The sequence below is a fragment of the Scyliorhinus torazame genome, chromosome 14 (assembly GCF_047496885.1).
Source record: "Scyliorhinus torazame isolate Kashiwa2021f chromosome 14, sScyTor2.1, whole genome shotgun sequence".
In the NCBI taxonomy this organism is placed as follows: Eukaryota; Metazoa; Chordata; class Chondrichthyes; order Carcharhiniformes; family Scyliorhinidae; genus Scyliorhinus; species Scyliorhinus torazame.
The window spans coordinates 72,798,582-72,820,494 of NC_092720.1; positions in this window are offsets into that span (position 1 = coordinate 72,798,582).

A 21,913-nucleotide genomic window follows, 5' to 3' on the forward strand; every position below is an offset into this window, starting at 1 on the left:
GGGGTCTCGGTGGGCGAGCCAGCGGGTGCCAGGTCTCGCAGGGAAACGGTGTCCTGCCTGCCGTCGGGGTGCTCGACGTAGGCGTATTGAGGGTTTGCGTATAATAGCTGGACCCTCTCGATCAGTGGATCTGTCTTATGGCTCCTCATGTGCCTCCGGAGTAGAACTGGTCCCGGAGTCATCAGCCACAGTGGAAGCGAGACCCCAGAGGTGGACTTCCTGGGGAAGACAAACAAACGATTGTGAGGGGTCTCGTCGTGGCCGTACAGAGGAGCGACCTAATGGAGTGTAGGGCATCGGGTAGGACCTACTGCCAGCGGACGATTGGGAGATGTCTTGACCCGAGGGCTAGAAGAACAGCCTTCCAAACTGTTGCGTTCTCCCTCTCCACCTGCCCATTTCCCTGCGGGTTATAGCTGGTCGTTCTGCTCGAGACAATGCCCTTATTGAGCAGATACTGACGCAGTTCATCGCTCATGAACGGTGTACCCCGGTCGCTGTGGATATAAGCGGGGAAACCAAACAGGGTGAAGATGCTGTGCAGTGCCTTGATTACGGAGGCCGAGGTCATACCGGGGCAGGGGACAGCGAATGGGAAGCAGGAGAATTTGTCGATGACAGTGAGGAAGGAGGTGTTGTGGTTGGTGGACGGGAGGGGCCCTTTGAAGTCCACGCTTAGTCGCTCAAAGGGCCCAGAGGCCTTTAACAGGCGAGCCTTGTCTGGTCGATAGAAGTGCGGTTTGCACTCCGCACAGATCTGGGAAGTCTTGGTTATGGCCTTGACCTCCTCGGTGGAGTAAGGTAGGTTGCGGGACTTGATGAAATGGGCAAGTCGGGTGACCCCCCCCCCCCCAGTGGCAGAGGTCATCGTGAATGGCCCGCAGACGGTCTTTCTGTGCGTTGGCGCACGTGCCGCGGGACAGGGCATCTGGGGACTCGTTGAGCTTCCCCGAACAATATGTAATATCGTACGTGTAGGTGGAGAGTTCGATCCTCCACCTCAGAATTTTATCATTCTTTATTTTGCCCCGTAGTACGTTATCGAACATAAAGGCGACCGACCGTTGGTCGGTGACGAAGGTGAACCTCCTACTGGCTAGATAGTGCCTCCAGTGCCGCACAGCCTCCACTATGGCTTGTGCCTCCTTCTCGACTGCAGAGTATCGAATTTCCGAGGCGGTGAGGGTTCGGGAGAAGAACGCTACCGGTCTGGCCGCCTGGTTGAGGGTAGCAGCCAGGACGACGTCTGATGCGTCGCTTTCTACCTGGAAGGGAATGGGTTCGTCCACTGCGTGCATGGCGGCCTTGATGATATTCCCCTTGATACGACTGAAGGCCGACTGAGCCTCAGCCGTCAGGGGAAAAACCGTGGTCTTAATGAGTGGACGGGCTTTATCCGCATATCTGGGGACCCACTGGGCATAATAGGAAAAGAGCCCCAGGCACCGTTTGAGTGCCTTGAGGCTACGGGGGAGGGGAAGTTCCTTAAGGGGGCGCATGCGGTCGGGGTCTGGCCCTAAGACCCCATTTTCAACGACGTAGCCGAGGATGGCTAGTCGGGTTGTGTGGAACACGCATTTCTCGTTATTGTATGTCAGATTGAGGGCCCGGGCGGTCTAGATGGTGACGTTGTCCAAATACGGGTATGTAGCCTGTAAGCCGTACTGGTCCACCATTTGATCCATTGCCCTTTGGAAAACTGAGACTCCATTTGTGACACCGAAAGGGACCCTGAGTAAGTGGAAGAGCCGACCGGCTGCTTCGAAGGCTGAATGGGGGCGGTCCTCTGAGCGGATAGGGAGTTGATGATAGGCCGATTTTAGGTCGACCGTGGAGAATACTCGATACTGGGCGATTTGGTTCACCATTTCTGCTATGCGGGGAAGTGGGTACGCATCGAGTTGCGTAAAGCGGTTTATGGTCTGGCTATAGTCCACCACCAAACGTTGGTTTTCCCCGGAGCGGACTACCAGTACTTGTGCCCTCCAAGGGCTGTTGCTAGCCTCTATGACCCCTTCTTTTAGTTGCCGCTGAACCTCTGACTTGATGAAAGTCATGTCTTGGGCACTGTACCGCCGACTCCTGGTGGTGACGGGCTTACAGTCGGGGGTGAGGTTCGCGAAGAGGGGGGTGATGCAACTTTGAGCGTCGCTAGGCTACATACCGTGAGCGTGGGCAGGGGTACGGCGAACTTCAGGGTCAGGCTTCGGTGGCTGCACTGAAAGTCCAGACCGAGCAGCAGGGAGGCGCAGAGGTGAGGGAGGGCATAAAGTTTAAAACGGGCGTATTTGGCGCCTTGGATAGCGAGGTTCGCGACACAACACCCCATGATTTGGACCGAATGAGACCCAGATGCGAGGGCGATAGTTTGGGAGGCGGGATAGGTGCGCAGGGAGCAGCGTCTTACCGTGTCTGGATGGATAAAACCCTCCGTGCTCCCGGAGTCAAAAAGGCAGGGGGTGTCGCGGCCGTTGATTTGAACCTGCATCATTGAGTTTCGCAGCTGCTTCGGCCGAGATTGATCGAGCGTGATCGCTCCTAGTTGCGGGCAGTCAGAGTCCTTGGTTTAGTCGGACTAGGAAAATGGCCACCGCCGTCGGTCGCACATTTTGAGTTTTGAAGATGGCCGCCCCCATGACTTGCACTAGGCCGATGACGTGTCGGAAGTAGGCGTGTCTGGCTGCCGCGCGGCCGCGTTGTGGTGCCGGGAGTTCGATTTCTGGGCCTTTGGGCCCAGCCAGGCAGACCTTCGCGAAGTGCCCCTTCTTTCCGCATTCGCCGCAGATAGCGGAGCGGGCCGGGCAACACTGGCGTGAGTGTTGGCCTTGCCCACAGAAATAGCATTGGGGGCCCCCGGTGTGAGCGGGTCGCCGTGCGGCGCAGGCCTGAAACGTGGCCGAGTCTGGAGGGGATTGAGAGGGGTTCGCAAGGTCCGCAGAGTACATGCGGAGATTATGGTGGGCCGCTTCCAGGGAAGAGGTGAGCATTACCGTGCCTTGGAGGTACTTCGCTCCATCTTCTCGGAGCCGCTGCCGGATGTACGTGGATCGGATACCGGACACGAATGCATCACGAATATGTAAGTTCACGTGGACTTCTGCCGTCACCTCTGTATGGTCGCAGTTCCTGGCGAGCGCGGTGAGTCTCTCCGAGTATTCATCTAGCGTTTCCCCGGAGCGCTGGTGGCAGGTCGAGAGCAAATGTCTGGCGTGTACCTCGGTTATCGGCTTTACGAAGCACTTCTGTAGGATTTCGACCGTCGTTTCGTACGTCGTAGCTTTCTCGATCACGGAGGATAGTCGGTGGCCCACCCGGGCATGTAGTAAGCTCAGCTTGCGAGGTCCGTCAACTTCAGTCTCTGAGGAATTCAGATAGGCCTCAAAACACCGGAGCCAGTATTTAAAAATTTCAGTGGCTTCCGGCGACCAAGCGTCCAAATTGAGCTTCTCCGGCTTTAGACCGCTGTCCATCTTGATGTAGTCTGGTTATTAAATTGAGATACTCTCAATTACAACTCAGGAGAGGAGTTTGATAATACAAAGGCTTTCATAACCAGAAAACCAGACAGCTGCCGAGAAGTGTGCTCACTGCACGCTGCCTACTGAACGTAACCTTATATACAGCTTTCTGGGGGCGGAGCCAGAGGCGGAGTCCCCCAGGGTTCCAAACCCGGTCTTAAAAGGGCCTACGCATTAAAGGTACATATGTATACAGATATTATTCATCACAGTGCCCCCACCCCTCCACCCCAAACCAACCGCCACTGGCAGTGGGGCAGCATGAGACCCAACCAAGCGCAACGCCCACAGTAGCCCCTACAGGGGTGGAAACAAACAGGGGCCGTTGAGTATATCGCTGGCACAGGCAGTGGCAGCCGACGGTACCCCTGGCAGCAGGGACAAGCGCCAGGGTCAGAGGCCCCCGGGGGACGGCCAGGGGCACGGACACCGCACCCCACCTCCACCCCCTCCCATGAACACCCTCTGCCCCCCTCCTACCTCTGCTTGCAACCCCCTCCATGATTCCTACCTGCCTCACTATGGGGTGCGGGCCCATGGGATGGAAGATGACAACCCGCTCTGAGATGAGCTCTGGTGCTCCATCTTACTCCTACCCACGGTAGAACTTTCCACCATTTAACCACGTGATCCCTGCCTGCAAACTGGCCACTCCATCACACGGTCCCATCGATTCTCTGGGGTGGCGGAGGTGAGGACGGTGGGGGGGGGGGGGGGGACACCAGGGCAGTGAGCGCTGGCTGAACTGCGGTCTCCGGCCCAATCCTGTCCACAACGTCCGCCAATCGCCTCCTGCACCCTGTGTCCACCTCTGTGGCCGACCCAGATTAGCCCATCCTTCACACCTTTCTGACAGAGCACTGAAACAGGTTGTGACATTGTGCTCAGATGTTTAATGTGAACAAATGTATACAGGTTTGTGCCTTGCCCCTAACGCTATACTGTGCCCTGCACCCATGCCAACTTAATTAGTGTCTATTTTTCTGACCATAGGGGTCCTAACGCTATACCTTGGTGGATTCCCAGGCATTACATCAGGAGTGGGGACGGCCAGCTGTGATTCCCGCCTTGTGACCTGGGTCCCCTTCTGGGACAACGGGGCTTGGATGGGCCCAGCTGCTACTCAGGTGTCCCAGGTAACGTGGTGCCACCCTGTTCTGCCCGTTGCCCATGTGATGCGCTGGGGACAGGAAGAGGGGGGGGGGCGGAAGAGTCTGAGGTGCTGCGGTGTTCCGGCACCTCCCCTGCGGGAATCACTGGCATGGGCCCCATCACCTCCTCCTCCCTCGGGGTGCCTGATGGCCTCTGAGCTACTCCATGGGATGGAGGTGTGAGCAATGCTAACCCCTGAGGCTTCCCCACCTTCTGGCACTGCCAGTCCTGGAGGCCTACTCTCGTCTCGAACAGGATTTGCATGCTCACGGCTATGGACCACCTCCATCTTATTCTACGGCACATCATGCGGTGACTGCGACACCACCTTCTGGGTCTGTGCCACATCAACCAGTGACTGTGCCATCTCCTTCTGGGACTGGACCACCTCCCTCTGGGTCTGTGCTATGTCGTCCAGTGCCAGGGCAATGCCACCAACGCTCTCAGCCATGGCCCGCTGTAACTGGGCCATTCTCCGGAGCACCGCTACAATGTAAAGGTGGCTCTGGTACTTGGCTGCCTGTGATAGGGCAGCCCTGTCCTGAGCTTCAGCCACTGCCTGCACAGATTGCCCCAGGCCTTGGACATGTTGACCCATGGCCAAAACCTTTGCCCCCAAGGCCTCCACCACGGATGCCACCCGTGCGATGTTGGCCTGGTTGACATGTATTGTCTTCTGCTCCTGTACGTGGTAAAACCCCTCCAACTGCACGTGCTCAATGCTTGTCGATAACCCTGCATGTAGTGCCTGGCTCTGTGACTAGATCTCCACAATAGGTGGTCCAACCATTCCAGAAACTCATCTGGATGGCAGCAAGTCCCTGGGGTTGGCTCGTGATCTGACCGTTTGCCCCCTCGGGTGGTCCTACCTCCACCTCCTGTGCCGGAGCAAGTGTGTGTAGTGCACACCAGATAATGTGCCAGGAGCCTCCACTAAAATGCCCAACGGAGGTGAGTGTCTTTGGAATGGTGGATTGATTGATTGATTGATTGATCGATATTTATTGTCACATGTACCAAAGTACAGTGAAAAGTATTTCTCTGCGGCCAAGGGAACGTGCACAGTACGTACAGAGTAGACAAAAGAATAATTGATAGGGTACATTGACAAATGGTGCATCAACAAATAATGATTGGTTACAGTGTGGAACAAGTGCCAAACGAACATTACATCAGCAAGTGCAGCATAGGGCATCGTGAATAGTGTTCTTACAGTCCGAGGGGAAGATGGTGAGGAGTCTAGTAGCTGTGGGGAAGAAGCTGTTCCTATGTCTATGTGCGGGTCTTCAGACTTCTGTATCTCCTGCCTGATGGAAGGGTCTAGAAGAGGGCAAAGCCTGGGTGAGAAGGGTCTCTGACAGTGCTTCTTGAGGCAATGGGAGGTATAGACAGAATCAATGTGAGGATGGCAAGCTTGTGTCATGAGTTGAGCTGAGTTCACCACACTCTGCAGTTTCTTGTGATCTTAGACCAAGCTGTTGTTATACCAAGCTGTGATGCAGCCGGATAGGATGCTCTCTATGGCACATCTGTTGAGGTTTGTGAGAGTCAATGCAGGCATGCCGAATTTCTTTAGCTTCCGTAGGAAGTAGAGACATGGTTGGGCTTTCCTGACTATTGCATCAACGTGAGTGGACCAGGACAGACTGTTGGTGATTGTGACACCCCCCCCCCCCCGTTGGTGATGGTGACCCCAGGAGCTTAAAGCTATCGACCATCTCCACTTCGGAGCCATTGATGTCGACGACGGGGTGGGGGGATGGTGTCATGCTACACTTCCTGAGGATGTTTTCGGTACACCATGCAACCAAGTGATCTATCTCCCTTCTGTAGTCTGATTCGTTGTTGTTTGAGATACGACCCACCACAATCGTATCATCCGCAAACTTATAGATCGGATGCTGGTCCTGGGGGCGCTAGAGGCGCCGTCGTTCCGACAGAAACTGGGGCCAGCCCAGGGTCGTACCTTCCATTTGGATGAACCTGCGGTGACTACTCCCGAGGACGTGGAGACAGATGACGACTGCCTGCAGCTGCATTGTGTGGCAGCTCCCCTTGTGGCCCCCATTAAGGTGACAGTACGGGTCAATGGTCACCCGCTTGAGATGGAGTTGGACACTGGTGTAGCGGCCTCCGTGATTGCCCAGAGGACATTCGACCACATCAAGCAGGGTATACAGATCCTTACATTAACCGACACACAGTCCTGGTTGGCCACCTACACGGGGGAACCATGGGACATTGCAGGAACTACGATGACCACAGTTGTTTATGGATGCCAGGAGGGGCGTTTCCCACTTATCGTGGTGCACGGCCACGGGCCCAACCTGTTGGGTTGGGACTGGTTGCGCCATTTGCGGCTGCAGTGGCTGCACATCCTCCAAACAGGTTCTGGAGGGTTGACGCAGGTACTAGGACGGTACCCAGATGTATTCCAGCCTGGTTTGGGGAAAATAAAAGGGGCTGCCACCTGTATCAAAGTCGAACCAGGAGCCACGCTGCGCTATTTTCGGGCGCACCCGGTGCGTTGCGCCTCGCTCAATAAGGGGATCTCACTCGTTTGAAGTCCTTGGGTATTATCAAGCCCATCCGTTTCGCTGACTGGGCAGCGCCAATTGTACCTGTAATGAAGCCAGATGCCACAGTTCGCTTTTGCGGTGACTATAAACTTACAGTGAATACGGCTTCCCAGCTCAACCGATATCCAATGCCTCGCATAGACGATCTCTACGCGAAGCTTGCAGGCGGACTCTCGTTCACAAAATTAGATATGAGTCACGCCTACCTACAGTTGGAGCTGGACCCTGCCTCCAGGCCATATGTAACTATTTAAAAAATATATATATATTTTATTCAAATTTTTTCGGTCAAACAAGAACAGTACAGGATTTTCCCCTTTTTACAACTTTAAAACAATATAAATAATAATGACCTTTTTTTTTAAACAAATAAATAATATATTAACTAAACGGCAACTGCCAACAACAAAATAATAACTCTCCAAGACAATAAAGTCCCACACGCCAGTATGAATAACTAATATACAAACCACTATAGGACACCCCTGAGGGCCCGCGTGGCCCCCCCCCCCCCCCCCCCCGGGTTGCTGCTGCTACCTTGTCCATTTCCCTTATCGTTCTGCGAGGTAGTCAAGGAACGGTTGCCACCGCCTGGTGAACCCTTGAGCCGAACCTCTTAGTGCGTACTTTATCCGCTCCAATTTTATAAACCCTGCCATGTCGTTTATCCAGGCCTCCACGCCCGGGGGTTTAGCTTCTTTCCACATAAGTAGAATCCTTCGCCGGGCTACTAGGGACGCAAAGGCCAAAACATCGGCCTCTCTCGCCTCCTGCACTCCCGGCTCATCTGCAACCCCAAATATAGCCAACCCCCAGCCTGGTTCGACCCGGACCCCCGCCATCTTTGAAATCACTTTTGCCACACCCACCCAGAACCCATGCAATACCGGACATGACCAAAACATGTGGGTGGGGTTCGCCGGGCTTCCCGCGCATCTCCCGCACCTATCCTCCACTCCAAAAAATCTACTCGGCCTTGCTCCCGTCATATGTGCCCTGTGTAGAACCTTGAATTGTATCAGGCTGAGCCTGGCACACGAGGATGAAGAGTTTACCCTACTTAGGGCATCTGCGCACAGCCCCTCCTCAATCTCTTCTCCCAGCTCCTCCTCCCATTTTCCCTTCAGCTCCTCTACCATCGTCTCCCCCTCATCTCTCATTTCCCTATATATATCTGACACCCTACCACCACCCACCCATGCCCCCGAAATCACTCTGTCCTGGATCTCTTGCGCCGGGAGCTGCGGAAATTCCCTCACCTGTTGCCTCACAAATGCCCTCACTTGCATATAGCGAAATGCATTCCCTGGTGGCAACCCATATTTTTCTGTCAGTGCTCCCAGGCTCGCGAACATCCCGTCTAAGAACAAGTCCTTCCTGCTCGCTGCCAAGATTTAAATCCCCCATCTATCCTTCCCGGGACGAACCTATGGCTGTTCCTTATCGGGGACCACACCGAGGCACCCGTCACTCCCTTATGTCGTCTCCACTGCCCCCAAAATTTTAGTGTTGCCACCACCACTGGACTTGTGGTGTACTTTTTCAGGGAGAACAGTAAAGTCACTAATGCTTGCAGGCAGGTTCCCCTACAGGACGCCATCTCTAGTCTTTTCCACGCCGCTCCCTCCCCTTCCCCCATCCACTTGCATACCATTGATATATTGGCGGCCCAATAATAGTCACTTAAGCTCGGCAGTGCCAGTCCCCCCTATCCCTGCTATGCTGCAGAAACCCCCTCTTCACTCTTGGGGTCTTCCCAGCCCACACAAAGCTCATAACGCTCTTATCCACTTTTTTGAAAAAAGCCTTGGTAATCATCACAGGGAGGCACTGGAACACAAAAAGAAATCGCGGAAGGACCACCATTTTGACCGCCTGCACCCTGCCCGCCAGTGACAGGGGCACCATGTCCCATCTCCTAAAATCCTCTTCCATCTGCTCCACCAATCTTCCTAAATTAAGCTTATGCAAGGTTCTCCAGTTCCTGGCTATCTGGATCCCTAAGTACCGAAAATCCCTTGTTACACTCCTCAGCGGCAAATCATCTATTCCCCTGCTCTGTTCCCCAGGGTGCATCTCAAACAGCTCACTCTTCCCATATTCAGTTTATATCCCGAAAATTCCCCAAACTCCCTGAGAGTCTGCATTATCTCGGGCATCCCCTCCACTGGGTCCGCGACATACAACAACAAATCATCCGCGTATAATGACACCCGGTGCTCTTCTCCTCCCCTAAGTACTCCCCTCCACTTCCTAGAGCCCCTCAGCGCTATGGCCAGTGGCTCAATTGCCAACGCAAACAGTATCGGGGACAGGGGACACCCCTGTCTTGTCCCTCTATATAGACGGAAGTAGTCAGATCTCTGCCTGTTTGTGATCACACTTGCCACCGGGACCCTATATAAGAGCTGAACCCACCCAATAAACACCTCTCCAAATCCAAATCTCCTCAACACTTCCCACAGGTAATCCCACTCCACTCTATCAAATGCTTTCTCAGCATCCATCGCCACCACTATCTCCGCCTCTTCCTCCGGCGGGGACACCATCATCTACCCTAGCAGCCTCCGTATATTAGTGTTCAACTGTCTCCCCTTAACAAACCCAGTTTGATCCTCGTGAACCACCCCTGGAACATAATCCTCGATCCTCATCGCCATCACCTTGGCCAAGAGCTTGGCATCTACATTCAGAAGGGAGATAGGCCTGTAAGACCCGCACTGCAGCGGGTCTTTGTCCCTCTTCAGGAGCAACGATATCGTCGCCTCCGACATCGTCGGGGGCAACGTCCCCCCTTCCCTGGCCTCGTTAAAGGTTCTCGTCAGAAGCGGGGCTAGTAGGTCCATGTATTTCCTATAAAATTCCACCGGGAAGCCATCTGGTCCCGGGGCCTTCCCTGCCTGCATGCTCCCAATCCCTTTTACCACCTCCTCCACTTCAATCTGTGCTCCCAATCCTGTCCTCTCCTGCTCCTCCACCTTCGGGAATTCCAGCTGATCCAGGAAGTGCATCATTCCCTCCTTCCCTTCTGGGGGTTGAGCCTTATACAGCCTCTCATAAAATGCCTTAAACACCCCGTTCACCCTCTCTGCTCCCCGTTCCATCTCACCCTCCTCATCCCTTGCCCCACCTATCTCCCTCGCCGCCCCTCTCTTCCTCAATTGTTGGGCCAGTAACCGGCTCGCCTTCTCTCTGTACTCATACTGTACTCCCTGTGCCTTCCTCCATTGTGCCTCTGCTCTGCCCGTGGTCAGCAAGTCAAATTCCGTATGCAACCTTCGTCTTTCCCTGTACAGTCCCTCATCCGGAGCCTCTGCATATTGCCTTTCCACCCTCAAAATTTCTCTCAACAATCACTCCCTCTCTTTACTCTCTCTTGTTTCCCCTTATGGGCCTTTATGGAAATCAGTTCCCCTCTGACCACCGCCTTCAGTGCCTCCCAGACCACTCCCACCTGAACCTCTCCATCATCGTTAATCTCCAGGTACCTTTCGATACATCCCCTCACCCTTACACACACAACCTCATCCGCCAACAGTCCCATATCTAATCTCCAGAGTGGGTGCCATTCCTTTTCCTCTCCTACTACCAGATCTACCCAATGTGGGGCATGGTCCGAGATGGCTATGGCCGAATACTCTGTCCCTGTCACCTTCGGGATCAGTGCCCTTCCCAGGACAAAGAAGTCTATCCGAGAATACACCTTGTGGACATGGGAGAAGAAGGAAAACTCCCTACTCCTGGGCCTAGTGAATCTCCAGGGGTCTACTCCTCCCATCTGCTCCATGAAGTCCTAAAGCACCTTGGCCGCTGCCGGCCTCCTCCCGGTCCTAGACCTGGACCGGTCCAGCCCTGGATCCTGCACCGTGTTGAAATCTCCCCCCATTACCAACTTTCCCGCCTCCAGGTCCAGGATACGCCCCAGCATACGCTTTATGAAGTTTGCATCATCCCAGTTCGGGGCATATACGTTCACCAGAACCACCGTTTCCCCTTGTAATCTGCCACTCACCATCACGTATCTACCCCCACTGTCCGCTACTATGGTCCTTGCCTCAAACACTACCCGTTTCCCCACTAATATAGCCACCCCTCTATTTTTCGCATCCAAGCCCGAATGAAATACCTGTCCCACCCATCCTTTACGTAATCTGACCTGATCCGCCAGTTTCAGATGTGTCTCCTGTAGCATGACCACATCTGCCTTTAATTTCTTTAGGTGCGCGAGTACCCTTGCCCTCTTAATCGGCCCATTCAGCCCTCTCACATTCCACGTGATCAACGGGTCGGGGGGCTCTTTAACCACCCCCCCCATGTCGACTAGCCATCCCCTTTTTTAGAGCAGCTCCTCACCCGGTTCCCACGCTCCCGTTTGTCCCCCCGACGGTGTCCTCCCGTCCCGACCGCCCCGCCCCATAACAGCTCCCCCTTTCCCTTAGCAGCAGCAACCCAGTTAACCCCCCCCCCCCCTACTCCGCTAGATCCCTTTCTAGCGTAATTGCTCCCCCCATGTTACTCCCAGAAGTCAGCAAACTCTGGCTGAACTCGGCTTCCCCCTTTTATCCTTGGCCCCCCATTGTGTAAGGCCCCCTCCTTCCTGCGCTCCCTTTCCCGCCGCAATTACCATAGCGCGGGAACAAAGCCCGTGTTTCCCACTCGGCCCCGCCCCTAATGGCGCAGCTCCCTCTCTCCTTCCCCCTCTCCTCCCCCACCGGCGCCCACAGTTCACCATACCTCCCCCCCCAACGAGGGGAATAGAGAAAATTTCCCCCCCCCTTCCCCCTTCCCCGCCCATACAATCCCCTCACTACTTTATTACAGAAACTCTTTCTCTCTCCAGTCTAGTCCAACTTCTCCTCTACAATAAATGTCCACGCCTCTTCTGCCGTCTCGAAGTAGTGATGTTTCCCTTGGTGTGTAACCCACAGTCTCGCTGGCTGCAGCATTCCAAATTTAATTTTCTTTCTATGTAGCACCGCCTTGGCCCGATTGGAACTCGCCCTCCTTCTCGCCACCTCCGCACTCCAATCCTGGTACACGCGGATCACCGCATTCTCCCACCTGCAGCTCCGTGTCTTTTTCGCCCATCTCAGGACCATCTCCCTGTCCTTATAGCGGTGAAACCTCACCACTATGGCTCGGGGTATTTCTCCTGCCTTTGGTCTTCGCGCAAGGACTCGATATGCTCCCTCCACTTCCAAGGGATCAGTCGGGGCCTCCTGTCCCATTAATGAGTGAAGCAATGTGCTCACATATGCCCCGACGTCCGCCCCCTCTGCACCTTCGTGCAGAGTTAAGTTCTTCCTCCTCGAGTTATTCTCCAGGGCTTCCAGCCTCTCTACACACATTTTATGCAGTGCCTCATGCGTCTCTGTCTTCACCACCAGGCCCTGTATTTCATCCTCATTCTCAGCAGCCTTTGCCTTCACATCACGAAGCTCCAACTCCTGGGTCTTCTGTGCCTCCTTTAGCCCTTCAATCGCCTGTAGCATCGGGGCCAACACCTTCTTCAGCTCCTCCACACAGCGCCGCAGGAACTCTTGCTGTTCCGGGCCCCACACCGAACGGCCTCCTTCCGCCGACATCTTGCATCGTGCTTCCCTTCCTTGCCGCTGCTCCTGAGGATCCTCTGCAATCCAGCCACTACTCTCTTCTTTCTCCATATATATCCGGGGGGATTCCCTTCTATTTCACCGCACAATGGTTTTAGTCGTCAAAAATTGCTGTTGGGGCTCCTAATAAGAGCCCAAAAGTCCGTTCCAACGGGAGGTGCCGAAACGTGCGACTCAGCTGGTCATCGCCGCACCCGGAAGTCCCCATATGTAACTATTAATACACACCGGGGCCTGTATGAATATATACAGTTGCCCTTTGGGGTATCCTCTGCCTGCACTATCTTTAAACGTGTCATGGAGTGCATCTTGAGAGGTTTACCGCGTGCCGCTGTCTACTTCTACGACGTTTTGATTGCAGGGATGTCGGAGCAGGAACATTTGTAAAATTTGGGGGCTGTCCTTGGCCGCTTTTCAAATGCTGGAGTCTGTTTGCGTCGTACAAAGTGCGTCTTTCAGGTGTTATCGGGTGGACCGTGAAGGTTTTGCACTCCGTCGCATAGAAGGTGCGCGCATTCAACAGCCCCCCGACCCGACTGACACTTCGCATCTTCGTTCTTTTCTCGGCCTCGTAAACTATTCCGAGAAATTCCTCCCCAATCTGGCAACTACGCTGGCCCCGTTGCACCTTCTGCTAAAGACGAATCACACTTGGGTTTGGGGTCAACCGCAAGAAACGGCTTTCCGGCGGGTAAAACAACAATTGTCGTCGTCTGGGTTACATACCCACTATGATACTGGAAAGCCTTTGCTCATCACATGTGATGCATCCCTGTATGGTATTGGGACCATCCTGTCCCACAAGCTGGAGAACGGGGCCGAGTGGCCGATAGCTTTCGCCTCACGCACATTGACTGCAGCGGAAAAAAGTACGCGCAGATCGAGAAGGAGGGCCTGGCGGTGGTCTTTGCAGTGAAATGCTTCCACCAGTATGTGTATGGCCGTCACTTCACCACTACCGTGACTGATCATAAGCCTCTGCTGGGACTTTTCCGAGAGGATTAGCCAATACCGCCCATTGCTTCCGCAAGGATCTAGTGCTGGGCTTTGTTGTTCACTGCCTACGAGTATTCTCTGGAGAATGAACCAGGGACCCAGATAACGAATGCCGATGCACTGAGCCGATTGCCTTTGTCGACCGGCCCCATGTCGACCCCCACGACCGGTGAGGTGATTGCAACCCTAAATTTTATGGACTCCTTGCCTGTCACGGCATCACAGATCCGTGAGTGGACCCAGACGGAGCCAGTCCTGTCAAAGGTTCGGCACATAGTCCTGTATGGTGGGCAACATTGACAGCTCCCAGGCGAGTTGCGGGCATTTTCCTCCAAGCTGTCAGAATTTAGCGTGGAAGACGGTATCCTCTTGAAGGGGGCGCGTGTGAGTTTTCCGGAAAAAGGACAGGAGCTGATACTAAGAGACTTGGACAATGGGCATCTGGGTGTGACCAAAATGAAAATGTTGGCCCGGAGTTATGTCTGGTAGCCAGGCCTCAACACCGACATTGAGAAGGTGACCCAAAACTGCTCCATTTGCCAGGAGCGTCAGAAGCTTCCGCCAGCCGCGCCCCTACATCACTGGGAATGGCCAGGATGGCCTTGGCGGGCTTCCATGTGGATTTCGCTGGCACTTTTCAAGGATCCATGTTCCTTCTATTAATCGATGCCCAGTCTAAATGGTTAGAGGCGCATAAGATGGTAGGCACAACGTCCTGCGCAACAATCGAGAAGATGCGTTTGTCTTTCAGTACGCCTGGCCTCCCCGAGTTGCTGGTCACGGACAACGGCACTCCGTTCACAAGTGAGGAGTTTGCGAGGTTCATGAAGATGAATGGCATGTGCCATATCCGCACCGCTCCATACCACCCGGCTTCCAGTGGGTTGGTGGAGCGCGCAGTGAAGACATTCAAACGGGGCCTAAAGAAGCCGTCTTCTGGGTCTGTGGACACGAGACTGGCTCGTTTTTTGTTTTCATATAGGACCACCCCACATGTGGTGACTAGGGTAGCTCCTGTGGAACTCCTAATGGGCCGGAGACTTCGCACCCACCTTAGCATGGTTTCCCAGAACGGCAGGAACATGGCCTTTCTAGGCATTGGCTGATTCGGCAGTTTGCGCCCGGTGACCCAGTGTTTGTTCGAAATTTTTCTGGTGGTGCCCAGTGGGTCCCTGGAGTTATCTTTCGCCGAACGGTCCCTATCTCTTACCAGGTGCAAGCCCAGGGTCGACTCCAGCGCAAGCATGTAGACCACATTCGGTCCAGAAGACCATTTCTTCCAAAGATTCCCCATCCCCGGAGCTCACTTCTTCAGCCACAGAGACCAGACACAGTGGGGCGTATTCCTCACAATCTTCCTCTGGTGCCACACTCAAAGCCTTCGCAGGTCGTTGCAGAACCGCATGGAGATAGGGACGCCGAAATGACAGAGGCAGTGGACTCTGATTCCGAGATGGAGCCACAGGACGCCTCAGAGGGGTGTCCTCGGGCCCACGGGCCTTGGATGTACAACCGTTATGCCGTTCATCACGCAAGCGCCGTTCTCCATCTCGTTACACGCCGCCAGATCCAGCACCTCGTGCAAATGGTGTCCGGCCTGCGGCAAAACGAGTCCGACGCCCTCCTTCACCAAAGTCTTCGGTGGATTCCTTGTACTTTGGGGGGTAGGGATGTTATAACCTGCCTGCTTACCACTGGCTGGGGACTAATGGCAATCCCACAATCCTTAGGGAGTATGAGCTTCCCCAATGAGGGGGGCGGAGAAATCATTAGCAGATTCCCTGCATAAATAGAGCTGGCCAGTATGGAACCAGCTAGAGAGGAGTGAGCAGCAAGGGAGTTACTGCTGCTGTTGTGTATATATGTTATTGTAAATAAATGTTATTCCTTTCTATTCTACAACTCTTGCTGGATTCTTCGTGGCCCTCACAAAACTCAGCTATTGCATTAATTACGGCAACCTTCTTTACTCCTGCAGGTAATTTCAACTGCAACCTGTCTGCCAATTCCAAAAGTTTTATTTTAACCATCTTTTGTAAACCACCCAGAATCTCCAGAATCTCCAACACCTGGAAACCCTTAGCCACCGAAAGAGCCATTTTATAAGTCACTCCCTATCAAACTGTGTGATGAATGTGAGAAATGTTCATATTTTAAAGTTTGTAATTAGTATTTGTGCTGTGATTACAAAGAGAAAGAACCATTGTCCCTGCAAAAATCAATGTAATCTTTTGGAACAAGGCACAAGAATGTGCTGTATCTTTGGAATGATGGTGGCATAGTTAATGGGAGAGTCCAGGTTTGTCAGTTGCTTCTGGAACATCAAGCTGGACAGACATGGTTCAGGTTGCTCTTCAGGACCCTCTCTAAAAGGCCTTTTACCAATATAAGCAAGTGGGAACCCTTGTTATTAACATTATTCACCCGTGGTATTTTAATATATATGGGTTAAATTACTTGGAATATATATCTATAGATCACAGAGTTATCAATGAACGTACAGTGCAGAAGGAGGCCATTCGGCCCACCGAGTCTGCATCAACCCTTGGAAAGAGCACCCTACTTAAGCTCACACTTCCACCCTATCCCTGTAACCCAGTACCCCACCTAACCTTTTTGGACACGAAGGGCATTTAGCATGGCCAATTCACCTAACCCGCACATCTTTGGACTGTGGGAGGAAACCAGAGAACCTGGAGGAAACCCATGCAGACACGGGGAAAACGTGCAGACTCCTCACAGACAGTGACCTAAGCCAGGAATCAAACCCAATGAAGCAACAGTACTAACCACTGTGATGTAATGCCGCCCATAGAGGCAGGATTAGAAAACAAGCAAAATGTTGTAACTATTAAATGTAAGCTATTCCTGATTTGTCTTTCAATGAACTGCAAAGTGGCACTTTAACTGCCCAGTTGGCTGGAGACGTCCGATGGCTTTTCATGCAGAACCTTTCTCTCTCTCTCTCTGACATCTTGCGTCTCTGTAATGAAGATCAGCATGCTTGGCAGCAGTTTGCCCTTTTCTGCTATATTTCTGGCTACATCGAGGGCATCTTGAAACCCATCGTACAAGGTACACCCAGCTTCTGTCGTGACACGACGGACTTCCTACAGAAACTCAGCACCCATGGAGCAGTGGAACTAAGAACATTCCTCGTCACAATGGACGTCTCGGCACTCTACACCAGCATCCCCCATGACGACGGCATTGCTGTAACAGCCTCAGTACTCAACACCGACAACTGCCAATCTCCAGATGCAATTCTGCAACTCATCCGCTTCATTCTGGATCACAACGACTTCACCTTCGACAACAAGTTCTTCATCCAGACGCACGGAACAGCCATGGGTACCAAATTCGCACCCCAATACACTAACATCTTCATGCACAAGTTTAAACAGGACCTACTCACCGCACAGGACCTTCAACCGACGTTATACACCAGATACATCGATGACATTTTTTTTCTTTGGACCCACGGCGAAGAATCACTGAAACAACTACACGATGACATCAATAAGTTCCATCCAACCATCAGACTCACCATGGTCTACTCTCCAAAATCAGTTGCATTCTTGGACACACTCGTCTCCATCAAAGACGGTCACCTCAGCACTTCGCTTTACCGCAAACCCACGGATAACCTCACGATGCTCCACTTCTCCAGCTTCCACCCTAAACACATTAAAGAAGCCATCCCCTATGGACAAGCTCTCCATATACACAGGATCTGCTCAGACGAGGAGGAGCGTAACAGACATCTACAGACGTTGAAAGATGCCCTTGTACGAATGGAATATGGCGCTCGACTCATCGATCGACAGTTCCAACACGCCACAGCAAAAAACCGCACCGACCTCCTCAGAAGACAAACATGGGACACAACCGACAGAATACCCTTCGTCGTCCAGTACTTTCCCGGAGCGGAGAAACTACGACATCTTCTTCACAGCCTTCAACACGTCATCGATGAAAATCAACATCTTTCCAAGGTCATCCCCACACCCCCACTACTTGCCTTCAAACAACCACGCAACCTCAAACAAACCATCGTTTGCAGCAAACTACCCAGCCTTCAGAACAGTGACCACGACACCACACGACCCTGCCATGGTAATCTCTGCAAGACGTGCCAGGTCATCGACATGGATACCACCATTACACGTGAGAACACCGCCCACCAAGTACGCGGTACATACTCGTGCGACTCGGCCAACGTTGTCTACCTCATACGCTGCAGGAAAGGATGTCCGAAGCGTGGTACATTGGCGAGACCATGCAGACGCTGCGACAATGAATGAACGGACATCGCGCGACAATCACGAGGCAGGAATGTTCCCTTCCAGTCGGGGAACACTTCAGCAGTCAAGGTCATTCAGCCTCTGATCTCCGGGTAAGCGCTCTCCAAGGCGGCCTTCAGGACGCGCAACAACGCAGAATCGCCGAGCAGAAGCTTATAGCCAAGTTCCGCACACATGAGTGCGGCCTCAACTGGGACCTGGGATTCATGTCGCTTTACATTCATCCCCCACCATCTGGCCTGCGAAATCCTACCAACTGTCCTGCTTGACACAATTCACACCTCTTTAACCTGGGGTTACCCCATCTCTGGATCTGTAAAGATTTAATCACCTGCTAATGCTCACATTCCAAGCATTGTCTGGCATCTTTGAATCTGTCTATATATATGTTTCTGGAACATACCTCTTCATTCACCTGAGGAAGGAGCAGGTGTTGTAAGACTTCTTACTGTGCTCACCCCAGTCCAATGCCGGCATCTCCACATCATATTTTTAAAAGGGAGTTAAGATGGCTGCTGTATCAAGTGACCCTGTAACAGCATCAAGTCATCCTCCTAATAAGGCATTGAAGTAATTGAATATAGTCTGAATTCGTATTCCACCTGCTGTAATGGCTTTCCACGGTTTAAGGTTTCTTATCAGTTAATGTCTTTGTATTTGAAGAAGAGCCATCAAAGTCAATAGCTTCTATTTACACTTGTGGAATGTCCATGGAATTCGGATGGTGCCTTCATGCTTGGGAATGTTGTGCTTTCATTTCCTTGTGAGATAAGGGATAGTGGTTGAATCCACAAGTAGTCAGGTGACCCACTTCAGAGTCCATTTTCATTTATGGCCCAATTTTAAAAATGTAAGATTTATAATCCAGTTTTCAAGACTTGTAATAGTGTTGTGTAAACTCTGTCATGACAAGAAGAATACAATTGCAATGGAGACCTTTCAGACCAGGTTCAGTAGATTGATTCCTGGATGAAGGGGTTGTACTGTGGTGAAAGTTGAACAGTTGGACCAGTTGTTACCATGTGAGGATGGGTGCAAGGATACCTGTCCTTAACCCACTCTTCAATTGATTGTAACAGGGATCTTTGTAACCTGTAAGGATTAATGTGCCAATTCAGCGTATGTACTTAACCATGCATGGTAGCACAATGCTTAGCTCAGTTGCTTCACAGCTCCAGGGTCCCAGGTTCAATTCCAGCCTCGAGTGACTGTCTGTGCGGAGTCTGCACATTCTCTCCATGTCTGTGTGGGTTTCCTCCGGGTGATCCGGTTTCCTCCCACAGTCCAAAGATATGCAGGTTAGATGGATTGGCCATGATAAATTGCCCTTAGTGTCCAAAGAAAGGTTAAACTGGGTTACGGGATAGGGTGGAGGCATGGGCTTAAGTGGAGGGCTATTTCTAAGGGCTGGCGCAGACTCGATGGGTTGAATAGCCTCCTTCTGCAATGTAAATTCTATGATTTATGTATTGATTATAAAGAACTCAGTCTTGAGTTTAAATACAAAATGAGTTAATTTTTATTCTCCCATAAACCCACCAATGTAAAGATATAAAAATATTTAAAAAGGTAACACCCACACACACAAGCGCACACATGCATGCAAAATTAGAAGTTATAAAGTAGAGGAGGTTAACATTTGGCCACATTGAGATTCAACAATAAAAGGCATATAAATAAAGGGTACTCTGATTATGAGTCCTTCACTGTTGTTCTTGGTTGAGGTAGTTCTATAAACACTAGTCCTTGTTTTTTTTCTCTGGATATGCTGCCTTGGTATTTGAAGTCTTCTTTAAATGATATTAACAGGCAGATTTCACTTCAGCTAAAAGAAAGAGCAAGGAACACAGCTTTATTGATGCCTTCAGATGTTGTAATAAAAGACATTTCAAAATGGGGATCTCGATCACATGACCTCTCTCTCCATAATGAGTTGAGTATTCTGCAGAAGGTATTTGATTAGCTCCTTGTCTGTTGTGTTATGGCCTGGTGATTATATTTTTAATGTCCTAACTATCACTTCCGAATGGCTCACTCTTCCCTGTCATGAGCTAAGAAAAAATATCAACACCCCCCCCCAACATAGCCACTGACCTGTAGAGGTTATTTCTTTGTCTGATGGAATGAAATTTAACTTTTATAGTGATGCAAAATGGTGACAGCTATTTTAAGTTTCAGTCCATCTTTGAAGTAATCCTTAACATCAGCAGGTGTGAAATTCCACAGGAGGTTTGTCTGGACATTGTCATTCACATTGGAAACTTCCAGAAACTGGAATATCCTACAATTGCAGATATGTCCAGTGACCTACGGCAGCTATCGTAAATCAGACTATTTGTTTTAACAATTGAAACTGGGGGCGGTGGGCAGCACAGTGGCGCAGTGGTTAGCACTGCTGCCTCACGGCGCCGAGGTCCCAGGTTCGATCCCAGCTCTGGGTCACTGTCCGTGTGGAATTTGCACATTCTCCCCGTGTTTGCATGGGTTTTGCCCCCAGAACCCAAAAGATGAGCAGGTTAGGTGGATTGGCCACGCTAAATTGCACCTTAATTGGAAAAATAATAATTGGGTGCTCTAAATTTTTTAAAAAAGCAATTGAAACAGCCTTTTTTTAAGAAGTTCCATATGTGAGTCTCGCAGATGAAATTGAAATGTAATATTTAACATCAACACACCACCATAACACTGTATATATTGGAGTTTAGAATGAGCAGTGATCTTGTTGAAATATATAAGATTCTGAGGAGGCTTGACTGGGTGGATGTTGAGAAACTGTTTCCCCTCTTTCCCACAGAGATCGACGGGAAAGATAATCATTCCCACCCTGTAAGTCCTGTGCGGGATATTACACCCTCATTGGGGAATCTAGAACTAGTTTAACAACACAACCTCCCACTACAGATGGAGATGAGGAGGAATTGCTTCTCTCAGGGTGTGGTTAAACTTTGGAATTCTCTACTCCAGGGAGCAGTGGAGGTTGAGCCATTGAATATATGAAAACCACATTAAACAGATTTGTGATCACAGTACGAAGTCTTACAACACCAGGTTAAAGTCCAACAGGTTTGTTTCGATGTCACAATTTCGGATGTCCCGAAGCATGGTACATTGGCGAGACCATGCAGATGCTGCGACAACGAATGAACGGACATCGCGCAACAATCACCAGGCAGGAATGTTCCCTTCCAGTCGGGGAACACTTCAGCAGTCAAGGGCATTCAGCCTCTGATCTCCGGGTAAGCGTTCTCCAAGGCGGCCTTCAGGACCCGCGACAACGCAGAATCGCCGAGCAGAAACTTATAGCCAAGTTCCGCACACATGAGTGCGGCCTCAACCGGGACCTGGGATTCATGTCACATTACATTCATCCCCCACCATCTGGCCTGCGAAATCCTACCAGCTGTCCTGGCTTGAGACAATTCACACCTCTTTAACCTGGGGTTACCCCATCTCTGGATCTGTAAAGATTTAATCACCTGCTAATGGTCGCATTCTAAGCATTGTTTGTCATCTTTGAATTTGTCTATATATGTGTTTCTGGAACAGACCTCTTCATTCACCTGAGGAAGGAGCAGTGCTCCGAAAGCTAGTGACACTTTAACCTGGTGTTGTAAGACTTCGTACTGTGCTCACCCCAGTCCAACGCCGGCATCTCCACATCACAGATTTGTGATCGACAAGGGAGTCAAAGGATACATGGAGCAGACAAGAAAGTGGAGTTAAGGCCACAATCAAATCAGCCATGATCTTGT